The sequence below is a fragment of the Mauremys reevesii genome, linkage group 8 (assembly GCF_016161935.1).
Source record: "Mauremys reevesii isolate NIE-2019 linkage group 8, ASM1616193v1, whole genome shotgun sequence".
Taxonomy (NCBI): Eukaryota; Metazoa; Chordata; order Testudines; family Geoemydidae; genus Mauremys; species Mauremys reevesii.
Window position 1 is genome coordinate 595,802 of NC_052630.1, and position 16,196 is coordinate 611,997.

General features: G+C 44.7%; 1 long non-coding RNA gene across 1 annotated transcript in view; it reads right to left on the minus strand.

The window, feature by feature from the left end:
* LOC120370941 overlaps positions 1 to 16,174 on the minus strand; it is a 108,866-nt gene extending 92,692 nt beyond the window's left edge. Inside the window, exon 1 of the long non-coding RNA XR_005584068.1 lies at positions 15,591 to 16,174. This is a non-coding gene — a long non-coding RNA (uncharacterized LOC120370941). The remainder of the gene's footprint in view (positions 1 to 15,590) is intronic.
* Between the last annotated feature and the right edge of the window lie 22 nt (positions 16,175 to 16,196).

Here is a 16,196-nt window from a genome sequence, read left to right on the forward strand (position 1 = left end):
GAAGCACTGTGTTTTGCAATGTTTACCTTACATGTTTACTTTAAAAGTTAACTGTTAAAAATAAGGTAGCCTAGACAGCCACTAAAGTGCTTTATTTTTATGGTTAGGTATCAGTTATCTTTGTTTGCTTCTAATGAATTGATTTTCTAATTTTCTAGGATTGTATGCTAGCTGAAATTCTATCTGCATGCCAGAACGTGTTGGCCACTAAATGGCTGCAATATTCTCTTATTTTATTGCCAGTACATGTTTTAAAAATCAACCAGCTGCTTCAAAAGTAAATTCCTTAGTTCTTTGACTGTGCAACCAGGTGCCATTTTGAAGGAGGTGAGAAGTGGGATGGAGGCAGGGGCAGGCAACACAAAGGGGGGAAAAAGATTTTAAAGATTCATGCATCAATATGCCTATCTAAGCCCCCTTCTCACTGGGCTCATTCTCTTGGCTCATCTGCGTCAGATCCAGCTGTTTCAAAGAGGTCCTGGCTCTTTGCTTCATTTGCTCCCTGCTCCACATCCCATTCCCTCTGTCAGCTTGTCCTCACTGACCACTGCTGAAATTCTCACCATCACATTGAGGGTGGCAGTCTGGTCCCCACCAAGTAAGACATGGAGTTCACTGTAGAAGCAGCAGCTCTGGGGGCTAAGGGTGGCCTCACCTTGTTTGTTTGTCCTCCCTGACCTTCATGTATGCCTACTGAAGATCCTTCGCCTTGCATTGCTTCTTGTCCCTTTCATAGCCCTGGACTTGCATCCCCAATGCAATGTTCATACAGACCTCCTTATTCCTGGGGTTGCCCTGCAGCTGGGCTTGCACAGCCTCGTCTCCTGTCAGGCTGAGAAGATCCAGGACTTCTTTCCTAGTCCAGGTAGCGGCATGAAGTTTACCTGGAGCTCTTTCTTCATGCTGAGCCATACCTGTGTGCTCACAAAGGTGGGCTAATAGGAAAAGAGGCATTTCTAAAACATGCTGAGTGTTGTAAGGAGGGCTGGGCTCCTGGTAACTGACCTCTGGGCAGGAAAGGTCAGAACTGTGATGAGAGTGGGAAGAGGCATGCTGTGGGCTATTGCTGGAGGACTGTTGTCACTGATACAGGTAATGCAGTGGCCTCCACACTGCCATACCTCAGCCAACAATTCTCCATTGGTGGACTTGTGGTGTTTGTTTTTTGGTGACAGAAAGGCTGGAATTAAATTTGTGTATGGAAGTGTGCAAACCTGTGGCAAAAGGCAACTTCTGTCAACAAAACTTTGTAGTGTATCCTAGGCCTGACTTCTCTGCTCACACACAGAAGCGAACACTCTAAAACATGTCAGACACAAATTGGTGGGGTAGGAAAGCTTGCTTTGCTGCTACCCATGGTGCAGTTCTGCAGATGGAGGACTTGGTCTCCAGGGCTGTCAGCCCAGCACCTTTTACCTTGTATAAGAAAGATGACAAGAATAAACAAACTGTTGCAATTAATGGTTTGCTCCTGCCATTTCTGTAATAAAAAATGGTCTGTTTTCAATCAGGGCTCTTCTATGCTTTCCCTTAAGTGTATTCTATCATTGATTGTTCCCTAAGGGCTGGAGAGTAGATAGCACTGCATCCAATGATTGGAAAATCAAACTCTGTGCTCTATTACTCATGTTAACAGGCTCTCTAGATATTAGATATTTTAGATGGAGAGCCACTGCTGACTGTGCCCTTCAGTCACATGGGACATCTTCCAGGCAACAGCCAACAGCAAGTGAAAGAACCTGTGTTTTGTTATGCAGAGCCCATGATTTACAAGGTAACAATTAACAAGTGTGCATGTGTGTGGTGGGGGTGCAGGCAGGGGGCAGATGGAGAATGAATCACAAATTGGAGATGGAAATGCCATACTAAATCAGCTACTCCATTCAGCCTGAGGTGAATGTGGGATTGTTCCCTACAGTCTCTTCTCCAGTCTAGTTTAAAGTGTCCCATATGACAGGGTTTCCACTATTCCCATAGAGAGATTATTACACAAGCTAATGTACCTCACCAGTAGGGTGTGTTTTCTTATATTCTCCTTAATTTTAAACTTTTGTTCAATTTCATGCTACTACGCACCCTAAATTCCTCTCCCTGTCTGGAGTTTACAGTCTTCACCATTATGTCCCCATCTCTTTCAATCGCAAATAAACTCTCTCAGAGCCTTAATTACATTTGAACTGAAGGATTCTCATTGTTCACCTCACTATTTGGCAGCTCCACATTAACACCAGACACTCAGATTCTCAACTTTCACTGCTCAGTGAGGACTGGGCCACAAGCAGTAGGGAAACAAATTACAGGTGAGAAAATAGTGTGCAGATATCATGATGTAAAGGGCTTTTTGGAACACAAGAATTGCCATACTGGTCAGTGGTCCATCTAGTCCCGTATCCTGCCTCTGAGAATAGCCAGGACGAGCTGCCACAAGGAAGGTGAAAGAAATCCTGCAATAGGCAGTTATGGGATGACCTGCCCAGAAGAAACATTTCTTTCTAACCCTAAACCCTCATTAGTTAGAGCTTGGTTTGTGCTCTGAAACATGATGATTTAGATCCCACTCAAAACGATTAAGAAAATCTTTCTATAGCAACTCTGCATATCCCTGTTATCCATATAAACGCCCAGTTCTTTTGGAATCCTGCTAAGCTCTTGACCTCAACTACACCTCTACCCCGATATAACGTGACTTGATATAACACGAATTCGGATATAACATGGTAAAGCAGTGCTCCGTGGGGGCGGGGCTGCGCACTCCGGCGGATCAAAGCAAGTTCGATATAACGTGGTTTCACCTATAAGATTTGTTTGGCGCCCGAGGACAGCGCTATATTGGGGTAGGGGTGTATCAGTTTTAAATTTTCTCCCCTCCAATGTACTTGAACGTCCCCTTGTTCTTGTATCGTAAGAAAGGGTGATTAGCTGTGTCCGATCCACTTTCTATAAGCCACTCATAATTTTGTATACCTTAATCATGCACCTTCTTATTTGTCTCCTAAGGCAAATAATCCTAATATTTTAATTTTCTTAAGATTTGATGTATTCCCCCCACCCCGTTCACCTGTTAATGTCAAAGCCTTGTTGGGATTTATTCATAGACTTTAAGCCCAGAAGGGATCACTAGATCATCTAATCCATGCGGCCTGCGGGGCTCTTCTGTGCAGCCTGCCAAACTCCCCGCGCCCTCCCGCCCCTCTGCCTACCTCCAGGCCAGGGGTGGGCAAACTACAGCCCACGGGCCGGATTGCCCCCCCGTGGCGCCGCAAGCCCCACGCCGCTCCCTTAAGCGGCTGGCAGCACGTCCCTTCAGGCTGGAGGGGAGGGGGAAGAGGCAGAAGGCTCCTGTGTTGCCTCGCTTCAAGGTACCGCGCCCCACAGCTCCCATTGGCCGGGAACAGAGAACCGCGGCCAATGGGAGCTTTGTGGGAGGTACCTGGAGGAGCAGCAGTGGAGCTCTGTGCCCATCCCCGCTCCCCCAGGGGCCGTGGTTCTGGCTGCTTCCTGGAGCGGAGTGGCGCAGCGCGATGTGGGGCCAGGAGCCTGCTCTGGTCCCGATGCGCGCTGCTGCCACCCCGGAGCCACTCTAGGTAAGCGGTGCTGGGCCGGAGCTCCCACCTTGCACCCCTCCTGCACCTCAACTCCCTTCCCTGAGCCTCCTGATGCACCCCACACTCCTCCTGCACCCAACTCCCTGCCCTGAGCCCCTGTCCACCCTGCACTCCTCCTGCACTCCGTCTTGAGGCACATGCTGCACCCCTCACCCCTCTTGCACCCCACACACCAACTCCCTGCCCTGAGCCTCCTGCCGCACCCCACATCCCTCCTGCACCCAACTCCTTGCCCTGAGCCCCCTGCCGCATCCTGCACCCAACTCCCTGCCCTGAGCCCCTGCCACACCCTGCACACCTCCTGCACCCCCTGGTGACAGAGAAGGGGCAGCGTTGTGGTGGGGACTTTGGGGAAGGGGGTGGAAAGGGGCAGGAAAGAGGTGGGGCAGGGGCAGGGCCTCATGGAAGGGGTGGAGTGGGGGCGGGGCTGTGGGCAGGGAGTGTCGTGGTGTCAGTGATGAAGCCCTCGGGCCAATGCACTAGACCTCATGTGGCCCTTGTGGTCATTTGAGTTTGAGTCCCCTGATCTAGTCTAACCTCCTGTATATCACAATCGATTAAATTTCACCCAAATACCCCTGTATTGAGACTAATAACTTGTGCTTGCTTGACTAAGCATTATGTATATTTGGCTAAAGCATATCTTTCAGAAAGGTATCCAGTCTTTATGTGAAGAAATCAGAGATGGAGAATCCATCACTTTTCTTGGTAGTTTGTTCCAGTGATTAATCATCCTCATTGTTAAAAATGTATGTCTTATTTCTAATCTGAATTTGTCTAGTTTCAGCTTCCAGTACCTGGCTATACATTAAATAACTATTTCATAGCCAGTATATTCTCCCCATGAAGGTACTTAGACACTGTAATCAAGTCACATCTTAATTTCTTTGATAAGCTATACAGCTTGAGCTCTAAGTGTCTCACTGTAAGGCATTTTTTCCAGCCCTCAAATAATTTTGTGGTTCTTTTTTTACAGTATCTCCAATGTTTCCATATTCTTTTTTAAAATATGGACACCAGAACCAGATGCAATATTCCAGTGTCAGTCTCAACAAAGACATATACAGAAGTAAAATCACTTTGTTACTTCTACTCATTACTCCCCTGTTTATACATCCCAGGATCACATTAAGTCTTTTTCCCCACAACATTGAACTGGGAGCTCATGTACAGTTGCTGGTGGATTATGACCCCAAAACCTTTTCAGAAGCATTGCTTTCCAGGGTACAGTTCCCTGTTGTACACTTGTTCCTAGATGTATAACTTTGTATTTGGTTGTAATAAAACATATTTTATTTGATTGGATCCAGCTTAGAAAGTGATCCAGATCGCTATTACATCCCTATCCTCAGCATTATTCACCATTCTGTCAATCTGTGTCATCCAAAATTTTATCCTCAGCAACTTTATATTTACTTCCAGATAATTGATGAAACAGTGGAATATTGTCAGGCTTAATGCCAATCCCTGCAGGACCCCATTAGAAACACTCTCATTCAGTTATGATTCCTCAATGAAAGCAGGAGCCCCTGCTCTCAGCCCCGGACGTCCGACAGCAGAAAATCATGGAAAAGTAATAATGGAATTTATTACCACCAATAATAAGGTCCATTATTACTTTTCCGCAATCTTCCATGGCTTGTCCGCAATTCAGCTGCAGTTTTTTGACAATCATCCTGCAATTCTTGTAGGGCCTTAGTAATAAGTAAAAGTCAACATGGATTTGTCAAGAACAAATCATGTCAAACCAAACTAATATCCTTCTTTGACAGGGTAGAAAGCCTTGTGGATGGGGGGGAAGCAGTAGCTGTGGTATCTCAACTTTATTTAGGTTTTTGATACTGTATCACATGACCTTCTTATAAACAAGCTAGAGAAATCTAGCCTAACCTACAAAAAGGTGGGTGCACTACTGGCTGGAAAACCATACTCAGAGTAGTTATCAATGGTTCACAATCAAGCTGGAAAGGCATATTGAGTGGGGTCCCGCCAGGATCTGTCCTACATCTGGTTCTATTCAATATCTTCATAAATGATTAGGATAAGGGCACAGAGTACACTTATAAAGTTTGCAGATAATACCAAGCTGGGAGGGTTTGCAAGCACTTTGGAGGACGGGATTACAATTCAAAATGATCTTGACAAACTGAAGAAATGGCCTGAATTAAACAGGATGAAATTCAATAAGGACAAATGCAAAGTACTATACTTCGAAGGAATAATCAATTGCACAAATACAAAACAGGAAATGACTGCCTAAGAAGCAGTATCACAAACTAAATGAGTCAACAATGTAATATTATTGCAAAAAACATGAACATCATTCTAGGATGTATTAGCAGAAGTGCTGTAAGTAAGACACAAAATAATTCTTCCATTCTACTCAGCACTGACAAGGCCTCAATTGGAGTCCTGTGTCCAGTTCTGGCCACCACACTTTAGGAAAGATATGGACAAATTGGATAAAGTCCAGAGGAAAGCAACAAAAATTATTAAAAGTCTAGAAAACATGACCTAAGAGGAAAGATTGGGAAAAAAAACTGGGTTTATTTAGTCTGGAGAAGAGAAGTGTGAGGGGGGACATCATAACATTCTTCAAGTACATAAATGGTTCTTATAAAGAGGAGTGTGATAACTTGTTCTCCTTAACCACTGAGGACAGGACAAGTAGTAACAGGCTTAAATTACAGCAAGGAAGATGTGGGTTAGACATTAGGGAAAATTTCCTAACTGTAAGGGTAGTTAAATATTGGAAAAATTACCTAGAAGGTTGTGGAATCTTCATCATTCATCAGGTTTTTAAGAACAGGTTAGTCAAAGACATGTCAGGGATGGTGTCGTGGGGAAGGTACACTCCATCCCATGTGCCAGGTCATGTATGGTGATAAGAAGAGAAACTGTATAGCAGCCAGTCAGGTCCTGTGTTCATTACTCTGACTATAAAACGTGGCCAGAGTCCATAAAGCAGCCTCTCTACTCAGGGTAGTGTGGCCTAATGGCCGGAGTCGGTAAAGATTGTGTGGCTGATTGTGGAAGTGGGGCATCACTCAGAGATGTGTGGCATGCAGGGTAGGGGGACTCAGGCCTTCCCTGCTCCTCCGAATCCCAGCCCAGGTCCTTGGCAGTGGTGGGGGTGCTCACCAGCAAGTCAGCAGGAATCCTCCTGGAACATGCTGACTGGTTCACTCACCAGAGAAAAGTTTAAGTCCTCTGGGCTGCTTGCTACCCTTTCTCCCTCGGCGAGGCTCCATGGTTCCCCCGGGTCTCTGGAGTCCTCAAGTGGCATAGCTCATGCCGGCGCAGTCCCCTCTCTGGGCTCGTCAGGCAGCCTGGACTCCATCTGGAACTCTGCATGCCGTGGCCCTGTAGTCAGAGCCTGTAGCAGCTTCCTGGAGAGAACATGCAGTCTGCATCCTCCCCTTTCAGCAGGCTGCCCAGACTGAGTTGGGTGCTTCCTTTTATACTCTGCCTGCTGGCTGAGCATGTGCAGCAGAGTCGGAGTGATGGGGCTTCCTCAACTTGCAAAGCACAGTTAACCCTTTTCGGGCTGGTGCGGGGTAGGTGCACCCTTGTCACAGATGGTCTAGATCAGGGGTTCTCAAATGTCATGACCCCAGGAGGAGGAACTGAAGCCTGAGCCCATTCGAGCCCCACCACCCCATTTGAGGGGGCCCAAAGTCTGAGCCCCACCACTCCAGACACAGAAGTCCAAGTGCTTCAGCCCCAAGCTGGGGGCCTGTAACCTGAGCCCTACCACCCAGGGCTGAGGCCCTTATGCTTCGGCTTTGGCCCTGAGCGGTGGGGCTCAGGCTTCAGCACTGGGCCCAGCAAGCCTAATGCCAGCCCTGGCGACACCATTAGAACAGGGTTGTGACCCACTTTGGGATCCTGACCCACAGTTTGAGAACCGCTTGTCTAGATAATATTTAGTCCTGCCTCAGTGCAGGGGATTGGACTAGATGACCTAACAAGGTCCCTTCCAGTTCTACATTTCTATTATTCTATGTCAATTTGCTAAAGGCACAGAAGGATTGAGAAGGGCTCCTGGTAAAACTGTTTTTCCCAGGAACTTGGGCCACAGGCCACCACATCCCCCAACCTCTAACCAAGTGCCAGTGGGAGAGGCCCTGTGGAAAGAACAAGAACATCTGATCTGAAAGCTTGCATAGTCCTTTTCTGTGGTGTTTTAAGCAGTGCCAGGACAGACGCATTTGATGTTTCACTACATAGAGACTGAGCTGGGATAAAAGGTGTGAAAGAATTTTAAGCCACTGCTGAAACATGTGGAAGACAGTGTGAAAACAGCTGCATGCCATGTTGGACCACAAGGTAGAAGAGAACAAGGAGTACTTTTGGCACCTTAGAGACTAACAAATTTATTTGAGCATAAGCTATCGAGGGCTAAAACCCACTTCATCAGATGCATGGAGTGGAAAATACAGTAGGAAGATATATATATACAGAGAACATGAAAAGATGGGAGTTGCCTTACCAACTCTAATAAGACAAATCAATTAAAGTGGGCTATTATCAGCAGGAGGGAAGATCACTTCTGTAGTGGTAATCAGGATGATCCATTTCAAACCCTTGACAAGAAGGTGTGAGTAACAGTAGGGGGAAAAATTAGCATGGGGAAATAGTTTTTTAGTTTGTGTAATGACCCATCTACTCCCAGTCTTTAATCAGGCCTAATTTGATGGTGTCCAGTTTGCAAATTAATTCCAGTTCTGCAGTTTCTCTTTGGAGTCTGTTTTTGAAGTTTTTTTGTTGAAGAATTGCCACCTTTAGGTCTGTAACTGATTGATTGACCAGGGAGGTTGAAATGTTCTCCTACTGGTGTTTGTTATAATTCTTGACGTCTGATTTGTGTCCATTTATTATTTTGCGTAGAGACTGTCCGGTTTGGCCAATGTACATGGCAGAGGAGCATTGCTGGCACATGATGCCATATATCACATTGGTAGATGTGCAGATGAACAAGCCCCTGATGGCGTGGCTGATGTGATTAGGTCCTATGATGGCGTCCCTTGAATAGATATGTGGACAGAGTTGGCAACAGGCTTTGTTGCAAGGATAGGTTCCTGGGTTAGTGTTTTTGTTGTGTAGTTGCTGGTGAGTATTTGTTTCAGGTTGGGGGGCTGTCTGTAAGCAAGGACTGGCCTGTCTCCCAAGGTCTGTGAGTGTGAGGGATCGTCCTTCAGGATAGGTTGTAGATCTTTGATGATGCGCTGGAGAGGTTTTAGTTGGGGACTGAAGGTGATGGCTAGTGGCGTTCTGTTACTTTCTTTGTTGAGCCTGTCCTGTAGTAGGTGACTTCTGGTTACTCTTCTGGTTCTGTCAATCTGTTTCTTCACTTCAGCAGGTGGGTATTGTAGTTTTAAGAATGCTTGAAAGAGATCCTGTAAGTGTTTGTCTCTGAGGGATTGGAGCAAATGCAGTTGTATGTTAGAGCTTGGCTGTAGGCAATGGATCATGTGATGTGGTCTGGATGAAAGCTGGAGACATGTAGGTAAGTATAGTGGTCAGTAGATTTCCGGTATAGGGTGGTGTTTATGTGACCATCGCTTATTTGCACTGTAGTGTCCAGGAAGTGGATCTCTTGTGTGGACTGGTCCAGGCTGAGGTTGACGGTGGGATGGAAAACATTGAAATCCTGGTGCAATTCCTCAAGGGCTTCTTTCCCATGGGTCCAGATGATGATGTCATCAATGTAGCACAAATAGAGTAAGGGTGTTAGGGGACGAGAGCTGAGGAAGCATTGTTCTAAGTCAGCCATAAAAATGTTGGCATACCAAGGGGCCATGTGGGTACCCATAGCAGTCCCGCTGACTTGAAGGTATACGTTATCCCCAAATGTGAAATAGTTGTGGGTGAGGACAAAGTCACAAAGTTCAGCCACCAGGTTTGCCGTGACATTATCAGGGATACTGTTCCTGACAGCTTGTAGTCCATCTCTGTGTGGAATTTTGGTGTAGAGAGCTTCTACATCCATAGTAGCCAGGATGGTGTTTTCTGGAAGATCACCAATGGATTGTAATTTCCTCAGGAAGTCAGTGGTGTCTCAAAGATAGCTGGGAGTGCTGGTAACGTAGGGCATGAAGAGAGAGTCTACATAGCCAGACAATCCTGCTGTCAGGGTGCCAATGCCTGAGATGATGGGGTGTCCAGGATTTCCAGGTTTATGGATCTTGGGTAGCAGATAGAATACCTCTGGTTGGAATTCTAGGGTGTGTCTGTGCAGATTTGTTCCTGTGCTTTTTCAGGGAGTTTCTTGTGCATATGGTGTAGTTTCTTTTGGTAACCTTCAGTGGGATCAGAGGGTAATGGCCTACAGAATGTGGTATTAGAGAGCTGCCTGGCAGCCTGTCTTTCAAATTCTGACTTATTCATGATGACAACAGCACCTCCTTTGTCAGCCTTTTTTATTATGATGTCAGAGTTGTTCCTGAGGCTGTGGATGGTGTTGCGTTCTGCACGGTTGAGGTTATGGAGCAAGTGATGCTGCTTTTCCACAATTTTAGCCTGTGCACGTCGGCGGAAGCACTCTATGTAGAAGTCCAGTCTGTCTCATCCTTCAGGAGGAGTCCACACAGAATCCTTCTTTTTGAAGTGTTGGTAGGAAGGTTTCTGTGGGTTAATATGCTGTTCAGTGGTGTGTTGGAAATATTCCTTGAGTCGGAGACGTCGAAAGCAGGAATCACACAATGAATGGCGGAGCCCCACTGTGCTTAAGCCTGACAAGCTATGACATGCTCCAGCCTTGAACAATGGGTGGTGCAAAAAACACTCTGTCATGAGGGTGATATGGGAGTGAACACAATATTTTATATTGGTTAAAACATTTTGTAGTTTGATGAAATTACAAACCAGGATATTTCATACATCCCAAAGGAAGATTCCAGGACATCATACGAAAAAATCAGGACTACCCTGGTAAAACCAGAACCTCTCCCAACTCGGGGAAGGGCTAGTACAAATGTACTATGTATATATAGCTACATATCCCACAGTCTCCTGTTGGGGAAAAAAAGCAGCCCCACCACATGGGGGCAGATTAGAATGGTGGCAGTGGGAAAGGGAAGACCTGTCCCCATGGATTCAAAAACCTGAAAAATCTCACCCCTTTAAAAACAAACAACCCTCCATAAAATAGCAATTTTCAAAGTGCTGACACAGATTCCCAAATGACCTGTTTCAGCTCTGGCTCACAAGAGACAGTAGATTGTAGCTACCATCCTTGATCTATGAGGGTTTGCTCCTCAGTTAGGGTGTAAATCAAATACAAATGATTTCCCTTACATTTTAGGGTCATGTGGTTTCCAAGATCTAATCTGAATCGTATCCTGGCAGACACTGTATTACAAGTACCGATAACAGTCACATGACTATACCAAACAGGGAATGCAAACACTATCAGGCAAAAAATTATGTGTAATTTCACACTGAGAAATCTGGTATAATGAAGAAAGAATTTGCATTCACTGTAATTTTTCTGTACAGATTAGAAAACACTTTACAATGTAAGCCACCTAACTAACAAAACAATCCTAATGTAGATAAATGTGAATTATTGGCTGCAGTAAAAGAACACAATTTTCCCTAGGAAGGCTAGGAAGAAGGCTAGGAATCAGGTTTATAACTGTATGATGCTCCCCATGTCTACAAAATGCTCTTTACCACTTATAAAGCTCAGTTACATTTCTTTTAGCTAACACTGTGTGTCTGAAGACTTGTAACAAGACAATTATTGTGTCCTTAGCAATATATTTCTCTAACAGACGCATTAACCTTCACTTTTCCATTGATCTCCAGTAGATTTTTGTTACCAGATTTTCTAAGGGAGACTAGAGATTATTAGTCTAAATCATGCAATTGTGCAATGATGTGATGAACGAAACTTCTGCTTTTCCAACAGTCCCTCGGTTAGTGTCAGCTAAGTTAATCTGCAGCTCTCTGAGATGTTATCATCTTCATGCAGAGTATTTAATTAGCCTCCTGCTTTAAAAGCCAGCCCTGGGTGTCACTTAAAAGATGCATCTATTACACAATGGAGTGACAGAATGAATTATGATTTCTCATTATGAAGCCAGTCTTGAGAAACTGAATTACTGAACTCTTAGCAATCAGTACCCTTTCACCTCTTACTGCAGCTCCAAATAAAAGACCAGAGCACCACCTTCTGCTCAATAACTGGAACCAAACCTAATGATGTTGGCAACGGACTCTGACTGAGGAGAATTGCTGACATAATTGATCTATCTGGTTGTCAACTGAAAAAAAGTTTTTCTATTAAATTCATCTATACATGCCATACTAATGAAAATTCATGCTCCTTCAAATCAGCCATCTGTAGACCATCTATTCTAGAACAATGAAATTATCAAACTTGAGAGTTAAACTTCTGAGCATGGGAGCTGCCCTAGCACATGTCCATGACTTTGGAATGCACTGTGAAGAGAGAGCAGAAAGCAGAATGACAACAACATTAATTACCCACAGAACAAAATATAACACCAACTTCTTAAACTTCACATTCCCAAATAAATATATTAATAAAAAAACTCTGTGGGGGGACTGAGCCAGATTCTTTGGTTCTCGCTGTACCAGAGTTATATGTGCCACTCCACGAGCACTTAAGATGCCATTTACATTTCCAATGTATAGGCTGAAAGAGTCTGGAAAGCAATACATGTATTTATGTTGCAAGTTCTGTTAAATCTTTAACAGCAATCAGACATGGGAACTAATCTGAAATAGAAACAAAAATGTAGTATTAAAACAGACCCCATCATCCACCAGACTGATTTGTTTGGTCTATTTGAAAGAGTGAGAGACTAAAAATACCTCACAATTTTCCATTTTAAAGACAAATTAACTATCCATTTCTGTCAATCTGTAAAAGACAAGACAACCCTCATTTCAGCAGTCAGCTACAGATGACATGGGCCTGAATCACTGTACACTTACAACTGTGATATCTCTGTACAGGTCTCATCAACAGACACTTGAATAACTGGTGGTGGCGGTCATAGAAGTTAATTTGGATTCACAGCAATAAGAAACAGATGACATTCAGCAATAGCAGCTTTACAAAGGATCACTGAAAAATTCCCCCATTATGATAATTATGAATAAAGTGTGGTGACATCATGCTAATCAATTATTCTCCTTTTATCACCAATTCATGTTCTGTGACCTCTGACTGAAGTCACTTTTGTTATGATCGAAAGGACACGTGAGCAGAGTTGAGGAACCGATGCTTCCCCTGATACAGATAACATGGAGCCTTCATGGTCATGAAAAGAGATGTCAGCAACCACATTAGGATGCGACACTGCAGCCAAACAGGAAAAAGTATTTCCATAATACTGTTTTATCACCTCTCTTTAGAGAATAAGCAAAGCTGCTGTTCTATGCAGCTAGGCCAGCCTGTGCACATTAACATACCGACTACCTTTCTGAGAGAAAGTGCTAACAAGATGTTGGTGCAGTGGAAGATTTGTGTAGAATGGTTTGGAAACATCTGCTTTACACAGCTCAGATTTCTGTAATGGTATAACCAACGTAAAAAACGTGCTAGGCCAAATTAACCTCTAGTGCAGGGATCTCAAACTCAAATCACCATGAGGGCCACATGAAGACTGACAGAGTACATTGGCCCAAGGGCCGCATCACTGAAACCTTTTCATACGATACAAAAGTATAGTAAAAAAATGAAGAGTAATATAGTATGCTATTAAAAGTCAATGTATTTACTTTTTAAAAACTGTAATGCGAAGAGGGATTTTAATAAAATATAAACACCTGAAACTATTCCTTATGTGGTCAGTAACACTGATGATAATCTACACTAACGGTTTATCAACATAGCTGTAATGGCAGGAACTTTTTAAAGTAACTATTCATACAAAATACATTGCCACTTTTAACAAACATTCTTCCCAAATACTCACAGCAAAGAATCAGACATTCTGAACTTTATACCTCAGACTAATCATCTAGTCCATGAGGCCTCCGTCCCTGCCCCACCTCTTCCACCCCCTTCCCCAAAGTCCCTGCCCCAACTCCACCTCCTCCCTGTCCCTATTCCAACCCCTTCCACAAATCCCCACCCCGGCCTGGCCTCTTCTCCACCTCCTCCCCTGAGCATGCCACACACCCGCTCCTCCCCCCTCCTTCCTGGAAAGTCCTAAGCGCTGCCAAACAGCTGCTTGGCCGCAGGAAGCACTGGGAGGTAGGTGGAGGAGTGAGGATGTGGCACCCTCGGAGGGGGGAGGGGGTTGAGGGGAGCTTGGCTGCCGGTGGAGTTGGTGCCTATGGCAGGCCGCAGGAAATAACTCTGCGGGCCGTATCTTTGAGACCCCTGCTCTAGTGTAACATCAATGAAGTCTATGGATTGTGTCTAGGCTAAGACCAAACGTGGAAACTTCTGGGAATGCTGACTCTGTATTCATTATAGAGCCAGTCCAGAGAATGGAGCACCAGGGTGCTGCATTCACAGCAATGCATATTGCTAAACAGAGAAACTACTGTAGGTTCTATTACTTGGAGCTTTTTCAGACTGTGGTTGTATTATTGCTATAACAAACTGAAGCCTGAAGGTGGCAAAAGCTCATTTGTTGAAGATAGGTTTGTGTCCAACAGGTTTAGGTACAATAAGTAGGCCAGTCACAATGGAAGCGGATGCTTTTTTGTCATCATGGTTATTTAGGCATCCAGAAGTACTGAGGGATCCAAAAATTTCCCTAGTCTGTGAACCTACTTACTCTGCCTTTGATAGCGGGAAATGCTATAGAGGAATGTTCTTCAAAGCAGTTGCTCTCTCCTTAGCAACATCACCTCTGTTGTGCCCAGATTCATCTTAGCCAATTGCTAATATTAACTAGGCATTGAGAACACAGGGATAGAATGCTATTTGTATTTTGTGTATAGGAAATGTAGAGTTGGGCATTGTTTGCATACTCATAATGCTGGCGCTTCAGCCCATGTCTCACCAGCTCTCCTAATGGCTTTATATATATGTTGAATAATATGGGGAGAGTAAGATTATACACAAGATGCCTACACAAGAAAGTTGCATCTTTTAAATTTAAGGAGCAATTTCAAATTATTATAGTTAAATTGGTGCAAATCACCATGTGGACACTTATCTCAGTTTAAACATGCCTTATTTTGGTTTAACTTAATTTGTTTTGGAATAGATTTAAAATAAATTGAAATAAGTCACCCTTAAACCAAAATAAAAGTGTTCATGCAGGTGGTTTCTACAGTTTAACTAAACTGCTTTAAAAACTGATATAAGCTGAAAGGGTGCAATATTCCTGAGTAGACAAGGACAGGTGTTGGTCCTGACTGCTATCAGAGCTTCCATAACTACTACTAGTTTCCAAGGATACCCACAGGCTGAGCAAACAAGGAATGCAGGAATTACCATACTAAAGCAAAACAGTGGTCCATTCAGTCTAGTATCCTGTCTCCAGAGGAAATCAGTGACTGAGGGGAGTAGGATGGCAAAAGGGGTGCATAGAGTGACCAAGCAGGCCTGGCAGAAGGAGAGAGAAGTGATTTGGCAGGTAGGGTGAGAGAAAGGGGGAGAAATAGAGGTGATGGGGGAAGGGGAAATAGAGAAGATAAAAGTGCAAGAAACCCTGCAGCAGACATTTTTGGAATAACATGCCCAGAGGGGAAGTTTCTTCCTGACTGCGGCCAGTTAATGATTGTTTATGCCCTGAAAAATGAGGATTTACATCTCTTACATTCACTAGTCTAATGTAACTGTAGATGGTCTCATTATCCATAAAATGTTGTTTTGAGGACTAAGATCCTTGCCCCAATGATATCTTGTGGGGGTGAGTCCCAGCACTTATGTGTTGTGTAAAAAAATATTTATCGGTTTTAAGTATTTTCTTGTTCTTTTGCACATCTGTACCCTACCATTACAACACAGAGACAAGTTAAACTCCAAAAACAAGGACTAAAGCTTACCCCAAAAAGATCATCTCGGTGCTAAGCCTGGTGGTGAGATGATGACCGTAGCATGAGATGACACAAGCAACCATCAACAGCAAAGCACCAGGGGAACTCAATGACTGAGGGGCACAGGGCAGCAAAGGAGTGCACGGAATGACTGAGTGGGGCAGGCAGACTTAGAGGTGAATGACTTGGCAGGTAGCATGAGGGGACAGATGAGAAATTGAGGTAATCAGGGAAGGGAGGATGGCAAAGAGACAGATATGAACACACAGGACAGATGGAGCAGTCAGAGACAGCAGGAGAAAAATGCTTGGAGAAGGGCCCTGTGCTGGGTTCCTCAAGCCCCCAAACAGCTCCCTGGGTGGGCTGTTCCATAGGCTTTGTGGGGATACAGGAGTCACCTTGTGAGGGAGGCACCTGGGGGTTCACAATCATCTTGTGGGGGAGGGAAGTGATGGGTGCAGGGTCACCCTGTGAAAGGGGCACTGAGGGATGCAGATGGTTCCAGGGTCACCTTGTGGGGGAGCAATGAAAGGTCCAGGGTCACCCAGTGGGGTGGGGGCTCTGAGAGGCGCAGGGTCACGCTGTAGGGTAGATGGGCGGGGCAATGACTCGTCA